This window comes from Saccostrea echinata, unplaced genomic scaffold (assembly GCF_033153115.1).
Source record: "Saccostrea echinata isolate AGI-Se365-2 ecotype Australia unplaced genomic scaffold, CSIRO_AGI_Sech_v1 ptg000046l, whole genome shotgun sequence".
NCBI lineage: Eukaryota > Metazoa > Mollusca > Bivalvia > Ostreida > Ostreidae > Saccostrea > Saccostrea echinata.
The window spans coordinates 2,989,684-3,011,845 of record NW_026889795.1 but is presented as its reverse complement, the minus strand read 5'-3'; the positions used below and the strand labels follow the sequence as shown (position 1 = coordinate 3,011,845).

General features: G+C 32.5%; 1 pseudogene; it reads left to right on the top strand.

Moving 5' to 3' along the window:
- The window catches only part of LOC133201919 (uncharacterized), a 52,840-nt pseudogene that overhangs the window by 14,725 nt on the left and 15,953 nt on the right, over window positions 1-22,162 (top strand).

Genomic DNA, 22,162 nt, shown 5'->3' with positions numbered 1-22,162 from the left:
ATGAGTTGTTGAGTATATATTTCAATAATATTTTCCTTTTTATGTTTTATGATTTATCCTGGGCATTTAACTTTGATTGACCCAATTGACAAAATACATATAGACTATACATTTAGATTCTGTAGCATTTCCCCTGATTTAACCAGAAAAAGCTAGCAAGGTGCATATATATGTTAATATAAACAAAGATACAGGAAAAAATAGTGACCTTCAAATATAAACAAAGAGAGTAGCTTGCATTTAATAGTAAATCCTTTAAAAAATGATATTTGAATCATGTGCCCTTATAACTCAATTTGTCATCAGTTCTGCAGTGCAGTTGTTTACTCTTTCTCTGTTTGATATTAAAGCTGTCAACACCTCTTACTAGGTTTGTCTGTTTTGGATAGGCAATTAAGCAGGGTCATATATCTTAGCTTAGTTTAGATTTGTTAATGTATTACCTACATTTACTTTATTTTAAAAAACAGCATTTCTAGGTGATTCTCTGACATTTAAAGGTCATGAGTATTTTGGCTTCATGGATTTCTTTCGTTTCGTGTTTCATTCTTGTTACACAAATCCAAAATGACACTGAAGGGGAAAGAAATTGTTTTGTTCTCAAACTTTCTGCACCGTTATAATACAGATTCCACTCCACGAAGCCACAAAACTCCACTCCACTCAGCTTTTTACCCCAAACCTGACCTAGATCCTTGAAAATTTCCGCGTTCGTCATGATATGACATTCCCGCAGAGGCATAGCATTGGCTTTCAAAGTGGAGACCAACCAAAAATGCTTGAAAAACCAATTTCAGGAGGGATGTGTTTATCTATTTCGATGAAAACCAAAGATGAAGGTCAGCGGGAGTAAATGTATGCATACACAGCAGGTTTTAAAATGAAATTCTGAGATAAAAAATAATTGCACATTTCCGTTGTTTTACCTATTAATAACTATAAACTATATGCATTGTATTTGAATGTTTTCAACATTCATAATTTTAAAAAAAAAAATTGAAATTTTAATGCCTACAATTTAATTTTACAGGCAACATGTCACCTTTACACCTCTGAGAAAAAATATCATTGGTACAAAGCACAAGCCAAACGATAAATCAATAATATGCAGTGTGAATTTTTACACTTTTATTTTTTTTCTTTAATAAACAAATAAATTAATAGTTCATGCTAATCTGGCCGTCAGGCTATTCTGGTCGTTATTGAGTTTCTTTCCTCAATATCTGAAAATAATTAGAAATATTGGTCCATGTGATATTTGTAAGTCAATAAATATACAGGGTAAACCCAGCAAGACTTAAGCCATTTATTACGTATACCTTTCAAAAATTAACAAGGAACAGCATTAAGATCGTCTATATGCGGCGTCCATGAAAAACCATTTCCTACCATCAACGTTAACCATGTCTGAAATCAAGCAAACGTATATATTTATGCCCCGCCATGAATATGGTCGAGACATATAGATTTTGTCATGCACGCCCTCCGTCCTGCCGTCCTTCTGTCCTTCCGTCGCGCTTTGCGTTTAGTCCAATTCAAAGGTCAGCTCCAAAGAAACAATTCAAGATATTTTTTATCAAACTTTATATGCTGATAAATGTTGATGAGTGCTATTTAACTGCATCGACATTTTTTGACCTTGACCTTTCCTTTAACCTTGACCTCACTTTTCTTAAATTAGCTCAATAAAAAAAACTTCTTATGCTGATACACACTGATGTAAGCTATTCAACTGCATCAGTATCTTTTCCTTTGACCTTGGCCTGTTTTTTCTTGAATTAGTGTTTAGCTCAGTTTTAAATAATTCATTTAGGAAAGTGTAAATCAAACTTCATAAGCTAATACATACTGATGTAAGCTATTCAACTGCATCAGCATTTTTCCTTTGACCTCACTTTTCTTGAATTAGCGTTAAGCTCAGTTAAGATAAATCAATCAAGAAAGTGTAGTCAAACTTCATATGCTAATACATACTGATGAGCGCTATCAAATACATCAACATTTTTTTTAACCTTTCCTTTTCCCATGATTTGACCTCACATTTCCTAAATTATTGTTTAGCTTATTTAAAAAAAACATTCAAGATAGTGTAATCAAACTTCATATGCTGAAACATACTGATGAGAGCTAGAAACCGCATCAACATTTTTTGACCGTGACTTTTCCTTTGACCTTAACCTCACTTTTCTTAAATTAGTGTTTAGTTTAGTTTTAAATAAACAATTCAAGATATGTTATCAAACTTCATATGCTGATACAGTTATATTTACATTTCCAATAAATTTCCCCAATGATTCTTTACAAAATAGAATACAGTTCATTTTCTCATGAACTACCATGAATGATCATGAATATCTCCATTGTTTCGTCATAATACCGCACTTGACGTCAAAACTATAGTGCAAACTGTTTTGCTTTAAAAATGACAGTTGAATAGCGTAATCTGTGGCAACTCATCAAAAAAGTAATGTAAAAATAAAAAATGAATTTAATTTTTGAAAATTCATGAGGTACATGAACTACAACGCTTCACGCCGGCATATTTATCATGAAGCGCTAACGCGCTTCATGAAATATGCCGGCGTGAAGCATGGCCGTAGGAACCGGGGGGGGGGGGCACGGGGGGGCCGATATATAGATTACTATAGTAAACATAGATACTATAAGCATGAGCCCCTTCAAGAAAACCGCCTGATGACCTTTTTTTTTTTTTTTTTTTTTTTTTTTTGCTTGTCAAGGAATATTTGGTAGTTGACGACCTTTTTTTTTTTTTTTTTTTTTTGCTTGTCAGAAAATTTTTGGTAGTGCCCCCTCAACTGTCAACTGAAAAATGTTTGGCTGTGCCCCCCCAAACTGAAATTGCTTCCTACGGGCCTGTGAAGCGTCGTAGTTCATGTCCTCATGAATCTTCAAAAATTAAATTTATTTCTTAAATAAACAAACCATTCAGGATAATGTAATCAAACTTCATATGCTGATACATACTGATGTAGCTTTTCTACTGCATTAACATTTTTAAACCTTAACTTTTCCTTTGACTTTGTCCTCACTTTTCTTAAATTAGTGTTTAGTTTAGTTTTAAATAAACAATTCAAGATATTTTATCAAACTTCATATGCTGATACATACTGACAAGAGCTATCAACTTCATCAATATTTTTTTTACTTTGACTTTTCCTTTGACCTCACTTTTACTTAAATTAGTGTTTAGCTCAGTTTTAAATAAATCAATCAGAGTATAGTTATCAAACTTCATATATGCTGATACATACTGAAGTAAGCTATTAAAGTACATCAACATATTTTTTACCTTGACTTTTCCTTTGACCTTGACCTCACTTATCTTTAATTGTGTTTTGCTCAGTATTTAAATGAACCATTCAAGATATTTCAAACTTATTATGCTGATACGTATTAGTGAGAGCTATTCAACTGCATTAAAAAAATGGGACCTAGCACTTTCCTGTGACCTTGACCTCTTTTTTTCTTTAATTTGCATTTTGCTTAGTTTTAAAGAAACCATTTAAGATATTTTTATGTAAGCTTTGGCACTTATTCATAATCTGTTGAGAATTTATCATCTATTTTCATTTTTTTTAGATTTCAATTTCAATTTTAAAGAAACTATTCAAGATATTCTCATCAAACTTCATACACTAATACACATTTTCATGTTGTATTACTAATATACACTCTTATGGGCATATTTCTAGTTATAAGCTATCTAAACCTTTAAAACAACTGGTATGAGTTAATTGTATATAAAGAAATATACTGATGACTTCTGGTTTACTGAAATTAAAGATGTCAATTTTTGTCTCAGTGATGAAGTGTAAATGCAATTTTTATAAAACATTCAACACTAACATAGAAAATTGAATTCAGAATGGAGAAAATAATGGCAACAAAAACTATCAAAAAGAAAACAAACTTGGCATGCCTGCAACGTCCAACAGTTTTTCAATAGTACCTGAACTGAAAATAAAAAAAAAAAATCAAAAATTAGCAAAAAAAAAAAAGTTAGTACTTCAAAAAATTAAGTAGCAACTTGAACATTATCCTTTTTACAAAAGTTCTAACAACAGAATACAACTGGAATGCCATGCATTCAACTCATACCTCTGGAATAATCTCTAAATCACCCTTTTTATACTCATCCAAAAGTTTGTAAGTGTACACACACACTTAGTAGTTCCATCCTCTACCACGTACATCATTATCATAGACAATGTTATAGAAGCTCACAAAACCTGGCACAACACTTAAAACTCTTCCCAAGTAAATGTGCTTGACCCTTTTTACAACCAGTAATGATGTTTCAATTCTTTGTGGTTCTGTATCTGGGCCATGATAAGCAGCATCTATAAGTTTTAGCAATTTTTTTAAATAGAGAAATAGGATGCTTTTTGACTTTTGAACTAAACTTAAAAAACCTCCTGTTTTTTTGCTTCAACATCTTTTGTCTAAAGCTAACTTGAGCCTGCAGTGCTATCCTTTGCTCCTTTTATTTTGAAAAACTCATGAAACATGGTTCATGTTTCTTGTTAATTATTTGACATGTGTTAACATGGCTATTGCAGATTACATTAAATAATTTAAATGATATACATACAAAGAATTACCGGAATTGTAGTTTTCTTTAATAATCTGTCAATTTTCATATTATAAAACTGTCATGTTTGATTTGACTGGATACGCTGTGAACAAGGTATTTAAAAATATGTTTTAATATGTAATTTATGGTGTCATTTCATTTTATTAAACAGTTTTGTTCAAGAATATAAAAATATGACTGTTATCTCTTCACAGAAAGCCTCCCAGTGTTACAGACCCAGGGTGTGCTGTACATAACCGAAGGAAATCACTCTGGTACACATTTCTCTTTTTATGCCCTGAGATCAAAGATCGGGGTGGGGTGGGATTGGGGTCATATTGGTTTTCTCCTGTCTGATTATCTGTCAATCTGTCATGTAGTCTTTATCATCCAGATGCTTGTCTGTATGTTATTGTGGAAAAGTTGAACCATCTAAATGATCAAGACTGTCTCTGTCAAAAACTTTAACCTTCCTTACAACTTTTGAGCCACAAAAGTTAGAGACTTTATTTTCGGCAGAGATTTAGATGTATTTGAGAGCATTAAATTTTTAATTTTCATCAAATATTTTAACTCCAAGAAAAATTATAAAATAAATCAAATTTTAAGGTATCAGGATCGGTCGGTATACCTGAAATTTTGGCTATTTAGAATTAAGGCTCCACACGCGATTAATTCAAATGTATATAACATTAAAAACTAGAACTGTCCAAAATAGACTAATATCCCCCGCTGTTTTTTTTTTCAGGAAATCAGGAAATGGTACCAAATCACTTAAGGTATTTTAATGATCTAGAGGTGTTCAGAATTTTTTAACATTGATTGACAGTCAAAATTTAATTGAAATTTAATTACAATTTAATGAACTAAGCTAGTACAGCCTAATAAAACATCAAAATACTAATCATTATATTGTTTCCATTAGATTGTAAACTTGATACATTGCAACCATCTATATATTATGAGACATGATGCTCTGCAATTTGTTTGTCGATATTTAAGAAAAATAATAAAAATTTCATGTTATACAAAGTCAAATTAGTCTTAATAACTTAATCTATAACAAATTAATTTTGAAAATAAAAGGCTGGCCATCAAGTGACATAATGCTATAAACTGCAGTAAAGAAAAAAGCCAGTTCTTCTGCCCAATTCCCATACAGATAACATCAGAGATCAGAGATTCTCTAACATAAATGATTCAGACAGATAGCCTTCCTACATTGAACCCATTAATCAACCTTTAACCAAGTGCATAGTCTGTAGCCATAAAGTCAATAAAAATGCATATTTCTGACATTCTGTTGGAAACATAAAGATATTTTTTTAAAATTTGTTACAAAGCTTTATATTATAAAAAACAAGATGTGTTTGTGAAACACTGATGCCCCCATGCAGCATATGGCGAATGTTAAAGTTTCTCAAATGCAAGTCAAAATCCAGGCCAAAAGATAAAAAAAATGTTGGTACCCAAAGAGAAGTCTTGTCTCGAAGAATATATCTGCGAAATTTGAAAACCCTAGCTGCAACTGTTCAAAAGTTACGGCGAAGGTTAAAGATTTTTAAAAAGTAAGTAAAACGTCAAGGTCAAATTTGTTGGTATCCAAAGAGAGGTCTTGTCACAAGGATTAAATATATGAAGTATGAAAGCCCTAGCACCAATCATTCAAAAGTAATGGCCAAGGTTAAGGTTTTTCAAAAGTAGGTCAAACTCCTAGGTCAAGGTCAAAGGGTCAAAGTGGTTGGTATCCAGAGGAAGGTCTTGTCACACGGAATACACACGTGAGGTTTGAAACCCCAAGCACTAACTGTTCAAAAGTTATGGCCAAGGTTAAATATTTTCAAAAGTAGGTCAAACTCCAAGGTCAAAAGGTCAAAGTTGTTGGTATCCAAAGAAAGGTTGTCACAAGGATTACATATCTGAAGTTTGAAAGTACAAGCACCAACTGTTCAGAAGTTATGGCCAGGGTTAAAGTCTCATAAAACTTTGCAAAAATGGGTCAAGCTCCAAGGTCAAGGTCAAAAATGATGGTACCCAAAGAAAGGTCTTGTCACAAGAAATACACATGTGAAATATGAAGGTCATAGCTGCAACCAATCAAAAGTTACAGTACCAACCAGACCCAACCTGACACAAAGCAGTCCCAGAGCAGTCCCGGGGACTGCTTTCTGGGACTGCTAAATCAGTCCCACAGCGGTCCCAGAGCAGTCCCAGAGCGGTCCGACAGCAGTCCCAGAGCAGTGCCACAGCGGTCCCAGCAGTCCCAGCGGTCCCAGAAAGCAGTCCCAGCAGTCCCAGTGGGCGGGGTTAATTAATTGAATGGGCGGAGCTTACTCAGAATGAGATTACCAATAAACAATGTAACTATATAAAAGGCAGTTGAAATTGATGAGCAATCCTTTCTGAGTAGTATCAACAAATATTTACAATTTTTACGTGACAGTCATTTCTGAACTGTTAAGAAAATCACAGTATGCGTATAGAAACAAATTATAATTATTGAATAAAGAAGACGTTCACACATATTAATAACATGAATATTTAAACACAATTATTTGGTATATTAATTTTTAACCAAAATAAACCAATTTCTTTATTTTTGTGATTGATATTGGTTTTCATTTTTATTTTTTTATATAGAAAATTAAACTTGAATTGTTTATTTTATACCAGAATTAGCTTTAAATAGATAATAATAATTATAGAGCAAGGCCGATTCCCATACTATACTCTGAATGCATTTTTCTTAAGTATTGGAGTTTTTGAAAAATTCTTTGTTAAACATTGCCGAGTATTATATTTCAGTCATGATTATTTTCAATGACTTCTTAATTAAATTATCTTTAGATTCTCAGTTTTAAGTGTTTTATTATATAAATGTTCGTGTGTACATCTGTAAATCACGCAAATGGAACCCTCAGATTATGTTCAAAATTAATTAATCCTGAAATAAATTTATACACAATTATTGAAACTAAGATTTTTTGCAGGACATACATTGAAATTAGTGTCAATGTTGACCAGCGTGTTCAATGATTTGTAACACTGATACCCAAATAACATGCATTGACTTTCTGCTAATGCCCAAAGGCGATTGAAACCTCAGGTGTTGACACCATTTTATATAATTCAGCTGTATTAACCGGCCAGGTAAACACAAACAAAGAAATAAGAAACAAGTCACAATTCCCGATATTTTTAAGTGTTTATTTTTTAAATAAATGTACTCTTTTAATAACTTGTTTATAAATTAAAAACTAATTCATAAATAAATCCCCGAATAATTGTTCACATTGTTTATGTGACAGAAGAATGGTAGAATAATTTTATTTCATGGCCATTAAATAAATTATTAGGTTTTATTTGAGGGTGGTAAAAAATAGCAGGGAGTGCTCTTTTTTAAGCATGGTATTAGCTTTTTCAATTAAGAAAAAAAATCCAGTACAGTACGTTCCTCTGAATACGTGTATCTTACTGAAATGACAAGTTTGTTTGTTTTTAAATAGTGCTAATGCAGACTTTGAATACATATATAATTTGAAAGCATTAATTTATTAAATAGGCCTAGATAATTTTTTTTCAAACACCTGTATTGAAGTTTAATTTAAAGGATAAAAATCATCCCCTGACTTCCCTTTTTAACTACTTTTATCTTAAAATTAATTCTAGACTACAATTGTGTAAATTTACAGCCCTCTTAAGACATTTAGTAATTACATGTATAACTATCTCTATTTATTTAATTTTTGTAAGAAATTAACACTTGTTTTTTAATATTTGTTTCTATCTTAAACACCTCTCTGCAGAAAGTAAACAAAACAACAACAAGGAGCTGCAAATTCAGAATACACAAGGGGCGGAGCTATCATGTCACTCAGAACCTTTTTCACGCATGAGTGAACAAAGCAGTCCCAGAAAGCAGTCCCAGGGACTGCTGGGACTGCTGGGTCTGCTTTCTAGAGCAGTCCCAGAGCAGTCCCATAGCGGTCCCAGAGCAGACCCACAGCGGTCCCAGAGCAGTCCCACAGCGGTCCCATAGCAGTCCCGTGGACTGCTTTCTGGGACTGCTTTGGTGTCAGGTTGGGTCTGGTTGGTACTGTATGGGCAAGGTTATAGTTGACAGCAGACAGACAGACAAACGGACAAACGGACAAACAGATAGACAGGACAAAAACAATATACCGGGTACCCCCGGGATCTTTCGATCCCGAGGCATAAAAACCTGTGTTATCTTGATGCAACATTTTTAAATAAGGTTACTGCCTCTTAGATTTGTTGGAACTATTTACCATAACACTTTAATGACTGGTTTTAAGCTGCAATTTACATTTTGTATAGATGTACCAAACTGGCAGTTCTAGATTCTATGTCTCAAACCTACATGAACCCAAAATGACTATGTCAATGAAAATGAAAAAAAAAAAAAAAAAAACACCTGTAAAATGCAGAAAAAATTATTCAATCATGATGAAAATACTAGGGGCACTTTTTTATGTGGTGAAAAAGAAGTGTACAAATTTTAAGAAAAGTCCATGCAATAGTCTCTGAGAACAGGTCCGGACGAAATCCCGTCTAAAGACAGGCGAACAGACAGACAGACATGCTGATTCCAATATACCCCCTAAACTTAATTTGCGGGGGGTATAATAAATAACTTTTTTTTCCTGATTTAATCATTTTTATCTATAGCTTCACTACGAAGATAAACACATGTACAAATTTAATTTTCATTTGTAAATCACATTTATTCGTGTGAACACAACTAAAACTGATCTTTTAGACCAGCCAGGTACATGTAATTATTGTTTTCATGATGACATTCACTATTTCTGTACATATTACGGAAGGGGCATTTCATAATGAACTTGTTTCTATAATTATTAATAAATTATTTAATTTATTTTCAATTAATTTAATCATCTTTGTCCTTTTATACTTATAAATATGCATTGTTCAGTGAGGTTTTCCAATTTATTTATCATTGTATTAAACAAATTGTAGTTCAACTATTAAGAGCTATCGAGAGGGTACCGGGAATTTGATTGACTGAGATATTCTCATTGATATTTCTGCAATATTATAACAAGGTAGGTACATTCATATATTTAATGTAAGGCAGTGCTGGCGACCGTTTCACTAACAAATCGTAGATCGTAAACGTACGATTACGTTTACGATTATTTTACGTGAACGTATACGAGCGTTTCACAAAACATGTCGTAGACGTAGCACTTACGATAAGCGAGTTACGACCAAGTTATTGGAACTCTTCTGACTGAGGAGGTGTATTTGTTGAAGAGAAAGAAAAGAAAGAAAGAAAAAAAAGAACGAAAGAAAGGAAAAGATCATTACTAAGTAAAAAAAAAAAATCTCCATGAATTTTTCTCAGTCTTCAAAAAGAAATAAAAGGACAATCAATTCATGGAAAATCGTTTACTAAAACAAGTATATCTATATTTATAATATAGATTAAATTAAATAAAAGTTCCTTTTTAACCGGGATCAAATCATATATATCAATTATCTAAATTTATTCTTGCATTTTATGTCTTATAATTAACAAGTATAGTCCACGATGGTGTATATAACGTTCCATTTTACTTCAAGCTAAAATTGCAAATTTATGACACACTCGTATATCTAAACATTTGAAAACAAGGTTTATTTCCGAATGTTTAGACGATACTCGGCCTTGCTTCATGTTTCTGTTCAAAAACTAATCATTATAAAACTCGGTATGTTTATTTATTTTATTTTACTTTCATTATTTAATTTTTAAAAAAATATTTTTATTTATTTAATTTTTTTTAATATTGCCGATACTCCCCATATGCAGGTTTGTCAAAGTATTTTAAAAAATGAATTACTTCTATCATGGACGTATATACTTAGTATATAGATCCCTGCCTATATCAATATGTATTATTTCGATATGTTTTCTGCTTCAACCACTTCTGAAAGAGCAACTGCCTTACTCACTATATTCTTTGGACTGTATATTCCATACACAAATCTCTACGTAAAGGTGTTATCACACTATCTAGATCGCTCAATATCGCGCGATATCCCGTGTAAATCTCCACACTCGGAATACATGTTATACAATGTGGCAAAATAAATTATTTTCACAAGTTCCAAGTTATGAAAAGAATTATTAAATTCAAATCTGTAAATTGACGCAACAGTTTATAGCATCCAACAACCGGCCACCCGTGTCTTCTGTATATACGAGGGTTGTCCGGTGAAATCGTGGACAAAACGTTTTTATCGAAAAATAATGGATGCACTAAGCTGAAATTTTCTGCAAATGTTAATTTTGTCATATTTAAGTGCATCGTATTTTTTTAAAAATAAAATAAAGACAAAAATAAAGATGTCATTATGATTGAATGTGCACAGGGTACGGTCCTACGGCGCACGATGATAAAAAAAACAACAACAGAGTTTCATTATAGAATACACGAGTATTATTGTGAAATAAAAGTAGTAAATAGATAAGCTCAAAAAAGAAATATTAAATGTGCTTTTTTTTTTTGTCATTGCAAGTATGTTTTATAGCGTGTATTTTAAGATCGGACTCGGTCTACACAATTTACTTGCAATGAAAGCAGAGAGTAGAAAAGTAAAAGTGACAATCATTTGGAATCTTGCTTATATTTCTGTTTTGTGTTGCTTTTTTCGTGAAATTACTTGCACGTAAGTATCTTAAGAGTGCCCCTGACTACCCGTAGACTTACGATCAACTTTAATCGTAACTCGCAAATCGTAACTCTTAGTGAAACGCACTTATGTGCTACGTTCTCATTTACGTCTACGTTTACGATCTACGATCTGTTAGTGAAACGGTCGCCTGGCGACCGTTTCACTAACAAATCGTAGATCGTAAACGTACGATTACGTTTACGATTATTTTACGTGAACGTATACGAGCGTTTCACAAAGCACGTCGTAGACGTAGCACTTGTGATAAGCGAGTTACGACCAACTTATTGGAACTCTTCTGACTGAGGAGGTGTATTTGTTGAAGAGAAAGAAAGAAAAGAAAGAACGAAAGAAAGGAAAAGATCATAACTAAGTAAAAAAAATCACCATGAATTTTTCTCAGTCTTCAAAAAGAAATAAAAGGACAATTAATTAATGGAAAATCGTTTACTAAAAAAAAAGGTATATATCTATATTCATAATATATATTAAATGAAAGTTCCTTTTTAACCGGGATCAAATTATACATATCAATTATCTAAATTTATTCTTGCATTTTATGTCTTATACGTAACAAGTATAGTCCACGATGGTATATAACGTTCCATTTTACTTCAAGTTAAAATTGCAAATTTATGACACACTCGTACATGTATATCTAAACATTTGAAAACAAAGTTTTCCGAATGTTTAGAACTTTTAAGACCATCCTCTGCCTTGTTTCCTGTTTCTGTTCAAAAACTTATCATTTTTAAACTCGGTATGTTTATTTATTTAATTCTACTTTCATTATTGAATTTTTTAAATAATATTGTTATTCATTTTTTTTTTAAATATTGTCGATACTCCCCATATGCAGGTTTGTCAAAGTATTTTTAAAAATGAATTACTTCTATCATGGACATATATACTTAGTATATAGATCCCTGCCTATATCAATATGTATTATTTCGATATTTTTTCTGCTTCAACAACTTCTCAGAGAGCAATTGCCTTACTCACTATATTCTTTGGACTGTATATTCACACACAAATCTCTACGTAAAGGTGTTATCAAACTATCTATCGCTTAATATCGCGCTATATCCCATGCAAATCTTCACACTCGGAATACATGCTATACCCTGTGGCAAAATAAATTATTTTCACAATTTCCAAGTTATGAACAAATTTAAAAATTCAAATCTGTAAATTGACGCAACACTGAGTCAAGAGCAGGCCCTCATCCAACAACCGGCCATCGGCGTCTTTTGTATATACGAGGGTTGTCAAATCGTGGACAAAGCGTTTTTATCGAAAATTAATGTGCGCACTAAGCTGAATTTTTCTGCAAATGTTTATAATTTGTCATATTTATGTGCATCGTATTTTTTTTTAATAAAATAAAGAAAAAAATAAAGATGCCATTATGATTGAATGTGCACAGGGTACCGTCCTACGGCGCACGATAAAAAAATCAGGGTTTCATTATAGAATACACGAGTATTATTTTGAAATAAAAGTAGTAAATAGATAAGCTCAAAAAAGAAATATTTAACTTTTAAGCATTTTTTTTCATTGCAAGTATGTTTTAGCATGAATTTTAAGATCGGACTCGGTCTTCACAATTTACTTGCAAGGAAAGCAGACGGTAGGAAAGTAAAAGTGACAATCTTTTGGAATCTTGCTTATATTTCTGTTTTGTGTTGCTTTTTTCATGAAATTACTTGCACGTAAGTATCTTAAGAGTGCCCCTGACTACTCGTAGACTTACGATCAACTTTAATCGTAACTCGCAAATCGTAACTCTTAGTGAAACGCACTTACGTGCTACGTTCACATTTACGTCTACGTTTACGAGCTACGATCTGTTAGTGAAACAGTCGCCTGGTTCGCAACTGAAAAATCATATCGCAATATTATACAAATATTGACTTTTGATGAGATCTACTCGTGACTATATGGACTTGGATAGGTATTGGATGACCGAGGTCGAAGGCCGAGGTTTACCTATTCCTATTTACCTATTTACCTATTCCTGACCAGGTCCGTATAGTTACAAGTAGACAAAATTCAAGTCAATAACCGTTTTATTAAATGATCAGGAATTTTACAACATTTTGACACTTTAGTTCTTGTCTCCAACAAATATAAAGACTCATGATATAATGTATAGTGTAACAGCACACTGTACTTATATTTCAACAGTTCAACAACTGTTAAAAGTGGAAAGCAATATTATAAAACAATAAACACTCAGCCGTTTACTAATATAGAAGTAAAGTCTCTTTGGCACTGGTGTATGTCATGTTTACATTCTCAACGGCACATACTTTAAAAAGCGCAATTTGATTGGTCTAAGAAATGTAAGCAAATCTATGGTTGTTCAAAAGGGAAAACCCGAATATACCTCACGGCACTTCTTTCTGTTAATTCAGTTCAGCAAAGGCAGAAAGGGGTACCTTAAATATATTTTTTTAGTTACACTTTGAGTTCCTTAAATTTTTTAATAATCAAAATACACTTGGAAAGCCTCATGTCTTTATTGTCGACAGTTGAAAGATATCAAGGAACTCAGAGAAAACTGGTACATGTAATTAACTTAATGAGTTATGGAACCTATATATATATATATTATATAAATACTGCATGTAGTTGAGGGTAACATTGAAAATTTTCACCCCAAGAAAACCTTTATCAACCGAGGTGCAGCCGAGGTTGACAATTGTTTTCGGGGGGGGGGGTGAAAATGTTCAATGTTACCCTCAACTACATGCTGTATTTATTATATTATTCTGAATGTTTTATACAAATACATATAATGTTCACTGAACCGAAAGAAATTCTGGGCGGTCAATAATTTTTGGGAATCACCCTTTGTCAAGAAATATTGACTGTTGCTATGCTGGAGGACATGGTTTCATCATTCAGAGGATAATAGCACTTTTTAACAAATGTTTCTCGATGAATCAGATTCAACTAATTTACATAAAAGTATAATATATAATTGTATATAGTGTTACATGGTGCATTCAGACGTATAAAAATAAGAAAGATTGTTTCAATGTAATTATTTTTTTTAATAATTGACAGAATTTATTTCAATAAAATTACGTAGTACTACATGAATTTTTTTATTAAATGTTGTAAAGAAATAGTAACTAGTTCTAATTGTAACGGATCTGTTACAGATGTTCCCCAAACGCTCCCCTACTCCCTCTAGGTGCCCCATTTTCTGTACGTTTCATTTAATAAGGGAGATTCCTTATATCACAGAGTTACAACTTATTTCTCAAAGTATTTCAATAACAATGCACAAAATGAGTGTAAACGAATCAAATTTTAGTGACCGTGCAAGCACGTGTTTTCAAAATATGCTACATACACCATCTCATAGTATTTCATAATGTAGAGCTAGATTTTAGATTTTGAAGAATTTCTCTGAAAACGTAGAAAATTCCAGGAATTGGAATATTAACCAATCAGAATTCAGCACACGTGCATGCATGTCCTCGTATTCATTTCTAATAATATCATAATGTAGAGACTTATAAAATTAACATCTACTCTGAATGTTATCTTGTTTCCTTGAAAACTAAGAAAGTTAAAGCCATTTACAATCAATTACATTTCAGCTGACATGATGTGTGTATTTTGTGGATTTTTCACATATGTTTTTCTTATAGTGTATCACAATATATACCTAGTATGTTTTAAATATCAAAGTTATTCATTGAATAGTAAGAGAGTTACGGCCAATAAGGTACATGTATTAGCTAATCAGAATTCCGCACACGTGCATGCATGTTCTTATATTCAATTATGATAGAACTATAATGTTGGAATTCATTATACATGTAGCTGTCTATATTCTAAATTTCAGCCTATTTTTTGAAAAATAAAGAAGTTATAGTCCTTTAAATAATCAGCCAATCAAATTGCAGTGCACGTGCATGCGCATGTTTTCACGAACTTTCGTATATACTAGTATCTTATTGTAGAACCTTAATATATAATAATATAAGATATACCTATATGTAAGATATCAAAGTATTTTGTCAAAATAAAAAAAAAAAGAAGTACACAGATTTTTGTTTCAGCCAATCAGAGCGAAGCGCAGGTGCATGCGCGTGAGTTCATTCTAATTTGACCATGTCCTCTTGTCTTATCTACTACCGTATAAGCAGAATATTTAGCGAGGATTTAATTCAGGAATTATTAGCGAGGGTTTTAAGATCGCTAAAATTGAATACTGCTATAAATTTATTCCATATCAGTTGTTATAGATATCTTTCTTGACATCATAAAATCGCTAAAATTGTTTCTCGCTCAAAATATATGTCTGTTATGGGGGATAAATCGCTGAATGTGCGTCTCTCGCTAGAATTCCACTTGTACGGTAATATATCTTTATAATTTGAGTTTCAAAACATTTTTTTCAAACGATATTAAAATTACGGCTATATAAAGTATATCAGTCATTTTACTCATCGCATGCGCACGTATGTGCATGTGTGTGCGGGTAAAATGACCTTCGTTTCGGAAATCTACATAACATGCCTTATAACCCTGAAAGATTTCACCTCAATCGGATGAGTAGTTTCCGAGATCACTCGTAGACAAAAAAGTATTAAGGAAGAAGAAGAAAAACTAGTTCTAATTGTAACAGGAACCGTTACAGATGTTCCCCAAACATTCCCCCACTCCCTTATGGACCCAATTCCCTATAAGCTTCATTGAATTAAGCAATTTTTTGTGTTATAAATCTACACTTTCTTTTCAGAAGCATTTTATCGAAAAACAAGTCCGGTAGAGTCCTTTGAGTATTAGCAAATCAGATTTCAGAGCACGCGCAAGCCCATGTTTTCTAGATATTTCATATGTCTTCCTCGTAAAGAGACTCACAATAAATACCTATGTAAGAAATCTCAAACATTTTCATTGAAAACTATGAGAGGTACAGCCACACACATGTACGTATTAGGCAATCAGAATCCAGCAAAGTGCATGCATATTCTTGCATTCATGTTTGATAGTAAGACAATGAAGGCACCCTTTATACCTAATCTATATTCTAAATTTCATCCTGTTTTGTTGAAAACTAAGAAAGTTACAGCCATGTAATTTTTAAGCAAATCAAATTGCAGCAAACGTGTATGCGCGCGTTTTCATGTTATCTCATATATATCATAATATAGAACCTCTTTATATATGACTATGTTTTAAATTTCAAAGTATTTCGTCAAAAACAGGAAGATTATTGAGATGTTTTTGGTGACGGCCAATCAGAGCAAAGCACACGTGCATGTGCGTGCTTTTGCGCTGATTCAACCACCTAATTTTGTCTACACCACTAATATAGGTTTATATAATATCAAAGCATATCATCAAACAAGAGGCCCATGGGCCACATCACTCACCTGAGTACTATGGCTTGGTAAAAAGCAAAAATCAGTTCAGTTTAAAGCTTAAGTGCATAAGTGGTCCCGACGTACCCCTAAAAAAAGGGGGGGTTATGATTTGAACAAAATTGAATCTACACTAACTAAGGGTGCTTACATATTTCTTGGACTATCGGTGGCTTTTTTTTCGTAAAATTTTCATTGTGGCCCCACCCTACTCCCAGGGGTCATGATTTGAACAAACTTCAATCTACACTATCTGAGGATGCTTCCATATACATATGACCAATCGTGGCTTTGCTGTTCTTGAGAAGAATGTTTTAAAAGATTTTTCCTATATATTCCTATGTTAAACTTTGATCGTCCATTGTGGCCCCACCCTACCCCGGAGGTCATGGATTGATAAAAAAAAAAAAATGAATCTACACCACCTGAGGATGCTTTCATATAAATATAACCAATCATGACTTTGCTGTTCTTGAGAAGAAGATTTTTAAAGATTTTTCCTTATATTCCTATGTAAAACTTTGATTGTCCATTGTGGCCCCACCCTACCCCCGGGGTCATGATTTGAACAAACTTGAATCTACACTACCTGTCGATGATTTCACACGAGTTTCATCTTTCCTGGCCCATTGGTTCTTGAGAAGAAGATTTTTAAAAGATGCCATTAATTTTTAACTATTTTGTAATTATCTCCCCTTTGAAGAGGATATGGCCCTTCATTTGAACAAACTTGAATCCCCTTCACCCATGGATAGTTTGGTTGAAATTGGCCCAGTGGTACTGGAGAAGAAGATGAAATTGTGAAAAGTTAACGACGACGACGAAACGACAACGACGACAGACAACGGACAAATTTCGATCAGATAAGCTCACCTTCAGGTGAGCTTAAAATGGGAAGGTTAAAGCTGTTTCAATTGTATCAGTCATTTCACTCCTCGTACGCGCACGCATGTGCATGCAAGTGCGCGCACAATGACCTTCGTTTTGCACATCTACACAACATCCTTGTTAATTCTAAAAGGTTTCATCTCAATCGGATGAGAAGTTTCCGAGAACACAAGCAGACAAAAAAGTACCGTAGAAGAAATTCTGAAAAAAGAAAGTAAAACAATATGTTCCCAAACTGCGTTTGAGGAACATAATAACTAGATACTTATTGCCTAGGCAATAACAGGTCTTCCGTTTTCCTGACTCATTTGAAAAAAAAATCCACAATCTTATCATTTAGGTTACTCTAAATGATTAATCTGAAAGCTTCCACAGATATGTAAATATAGATAAAAAGAAACGAAATTACTTTTCTGTTTTCTTTATTTACTTAGCCATTACCGTAAGTGCTCCAAAGGAATAAAATATTCATTCTACACTTAAAGTATTCACAACTGATCATCCCTAAAAGTTTCCATGAAAAACTATTCATGTTTGAGACAACATCCGGTTTTTCGGCCAGCACTTCCGGTGGTCATGGTCTATCTAACATCTGCATTAGCTAAACATTTCTGTAAAAAAAAAAAGAAATTGAAAAATTCACTTTTTTGCATCACTTCCTGTCATGACCGGAAGTGACGGCAACGTAAGATTTTTACATGATACTGACAATCAGTCCTGAATGTTTTGGACTTCAGTCATTTATTGTTACTGAACAAACTCTTATTTTGAGGACAGGAAAACGCACGACTGGGAGAGAATTTTACTAAAATGTTTGACATCATTCTAGATATTTGCAGTCTCAATAAGGTATATAAAATCACTTTAAAAACTTTATCTATAAGCGATATTTATGGGAAATAAAAAATCCAACTACGTAGTCTTTCTCTTATAACCGGAAGTTGTCGCTTGCTGTTTCCGGTGAGACCAACACATATCGAAACTGTGAAAGTGATACAATTATAAGATGTAAGTTTTATTTCAAAAGAGAAAAGTTGAAATTTTCGATTTCTTTGATCACTTACTGTGACGACCGGAAGTGACGGCTGATGTCCTTAACCCAAAAGGTTTCGCCTACTTCTGAAGTTCTGTTACTCATATAAATTTGGTGTCTTAATATCTTACCGTTTCTGAAATCTCACTTGGAAAATTTCTCATTTTGCGGATATTAAAACACGAGACCTGAGGTGAATTTTAAATAGATATTGGACGTTAATCTAGACATTTGCAGTCTTAATAACATATTTTAATACTTAATCTATAAGCGATATTTATGGGAAAGTTCAATACTCAAATTAGGAATTTTTTTTCTCTTACAACCGGATGTTGACGATTTTTTCCCGGTGCAATAATATGATGCAAGTTTTAATTAAAAAAGAAAATTTGAAATTTTTTATTTCTTTGATCACTTTCTGTAACGACTGGAAGTAACGGCTGACACTATTAACCCAAATGGTTTTGCCTACTCCTCAAGGTCTCATACTCATATAAGTTTGGTGTCTTAATCTCTTACCGTTTCTGACATCTCACTGGCACAATATATTTTTGAGAAAAAAAATACAAAAATTTGACATATCTGACGACCGGAAGAGAATTTTTTAAAAAAGAAAAAAAACTGTCTTGGGGTATTTTCATTCTCTATCATTCCTGAAAATTTCAAGGAAATCCAATCAGCCAGCTCTGAGAAATCGTGTCGACAAGAAAAGGGGGGGATAATAATAATGTAGCTAGATGCGATCTCGTTGCGAGCAACGAGTGGGTCTTCCGTCCGATTTTTGATAAGATGAGATAAGATTTTGACTGAGATTCTCGTTCAAATATAATGATAAAGATACATTGTTAAGATGAACGATTTTTTTCAGTAATGCGTAACAAAATTTTGCTCATTAAGGTCAAGATCTAGTAAGGGAGTTTAAATTGTGTTGTTGGTGCTATATCCACTATGACGTCATAATTGATTTAATCTTAATTTTTTCCGTACTTCATGGTTGTAATAGAATTACCGTATGTAGAAAAAGAACATTTTCATGGAATTCAATTTGAAATCATATCAAAAGTAACCCCGATACCTATATTCAATTTAATATCATTTTAATGTAGAAGCAAAGCAGATAACGAAAAACAGTGGGCAATATTGATACATTTCCTTTGTCTGTGTTGGAAAAAACTCCGAAATTTATACCTGACTTTCTTCATTTTTGATTGAAAATGACAGTTTAAAATATGTTTTTTCATTGAGTTTACCTAAAAATTATTTTGCCCCGATATACCTTATTTTACCGAGCCATATTTGTAAAGGATCATTAAAAGAACTCGTTTTTTTCAAATTTGAAAAATCTGTAGGCACCTTACTAGATTTTGACCTTAAAGAGTTATAGATTAAAAATTTTCGGCCCTTCTTGGACACTAATATAAGGGATCAGTCCTCTTTTTCTTGAAAACATCTTAAAGCTCTCATGATTTTGAACACTTTGTGTTCAAGAACTATCCAGAAATTCTTTTTCGTTTCCGAGATATGTACAAAAGAAATATTTAGGAGCCGGTCCTTCAAGTTCTAATTGGGGAAATTTAGCAAAAATTGAAAGACTGCATATTGTTGAGAACATTATTTTGTACAACTTTTTGTTTGATATTGTTTACCAAAATATTTCTTCTTTTCTAAATATAATGTGCCAAACATTCGGCATTCTGGCTCCTAATGACCCCTTGTTACCGAACATTAATTCCAATATCATGTTATATAGTTAAAGAGGGTGAAGATGAACTATTCTGCTTCAGTAATTATAACAAAATGTTGATAATTAAAGATTTATTGATTAAAGACTTTCGGCCCCTCTCGGCCTTTAATTTGAGGAGTCAGTCACTTTTCCTTGACATGACCATAAAGCTCTCAAGATTTTGAACATTTTTTGCTCAACAACTATTAAGAAATTCTTTTTCGTTTCTGAAATATATGTAAAAGAACTATTTAGGAACCGGTCCTTCAACTCCTTAATGGGGACGTTTAGCAAAAAATAAAAGATTTCAAATTGTTCAGAACATTATTTTGAACATCTTTATTCAATATTGCTATTCAAAATACTTCTCAAATGAGTAGTGAGTCTGCACTTTTTCGTGATATCATATAAAAGATCTTGTTATTCTACACAATTTTCGTTGAATATTTTTAAGAAAATATTCATAGTTTTGAAGATATGATAAGAAATGTCTCGAAAATTTACTCCTGATTCATGTCCTAAATTTGGACCCCTACCGAGCTTCCATACTAAGCACTTCCAGAAGATTTGAAAAACCCGGTGCACAATGGCAGCATGACCTTTATAATTGCTGAAAAGAACTAAACCCAAGAAGTGAAAAAACCGGCCCAGTCATCAAAATAAATGAAACTTTCTCACATAATACTCTACGATTTGTATGTTGTAAAACAATTATTTTTTTAACAATATGTTTTCTGATTTTCTTTTTACAGATGTTTAAATCTAGCATAAATTGTTTTCCTAATCAATACTATCACGTTATTACGTTGACGTTACATACTTTAACGTCATGAAGTTGACATTTTGTATAAGAAAGTAACACATGCACGCTAATGGAATAAAATAACCAATATAGGCTCTTCTTTAAAATTTTGGGAAAATTTTACTATGAATTTTTCAAAAAGTCTGAAACTTTTGGTTTATTTTTTAATTAATTAAGTTATTTGTACTTTAAAGAAATACCAAATATTTGCTATATACAATGGTTGTCTGGTAAAATCGTGGATACATGTAACACGTTTAAAATGAAAACAAGGGACACAGAATTAAAAATTTCAGCAAGTGTTATCATATCATGTTTGAGTAAAACTGAATTTATTGTAGTAAAATATAGTAGTTATGGATAAGGATTTTATCATTCTTAAATGTGTTATAGTATGGTCATACGGCGTACAAACAACAAATAGAGGATTTATTAGAGAATACACAAGTGCTCTTAAGAACGAAAACATAACATAAAATAAAAAGTTGCATAAAAAATGAATAAGTTTGAAATTAACATCTATTACATTCTCATTTTGAGGATTTCGACGAACTAACATAATTTGAAGCATTTCCCGGACATATAAAATGAAATTGAAGTACATGGCTGTAGAAACTGGGGTGGGGGGGCACGGCGGGCCGTGCCCCATTAACTTGGCCGATATAAAGATTACTATAGAAAACATAACTACATGTACTATATGCTTGTCCCCCTCAATAAAACGTCTGATGACCTCTTTTTTTTTTTATAAAAAATTTTAAATTATTTTTTTGCTTGTCAAGGAATTTTTGGTAGTTTATAGTGCCCCCTCAACGGAAATGTATGGTTGTGCCCCCACCCCCACCCCCCCCAAAAAAAAAAAAAAAACAAAATTGAAATTGCTTCCCACGGGCCTGAGAAACATACATGTAGTACTAGTTATTTATTTTTAATGAATATAGTTTATATTAATTAATAATTGCAAAAAATATATAGGTTGCCATATTTTTTTTAAAGATTTAAAGATTAACATAGATTGTAAAGAGAGACATTA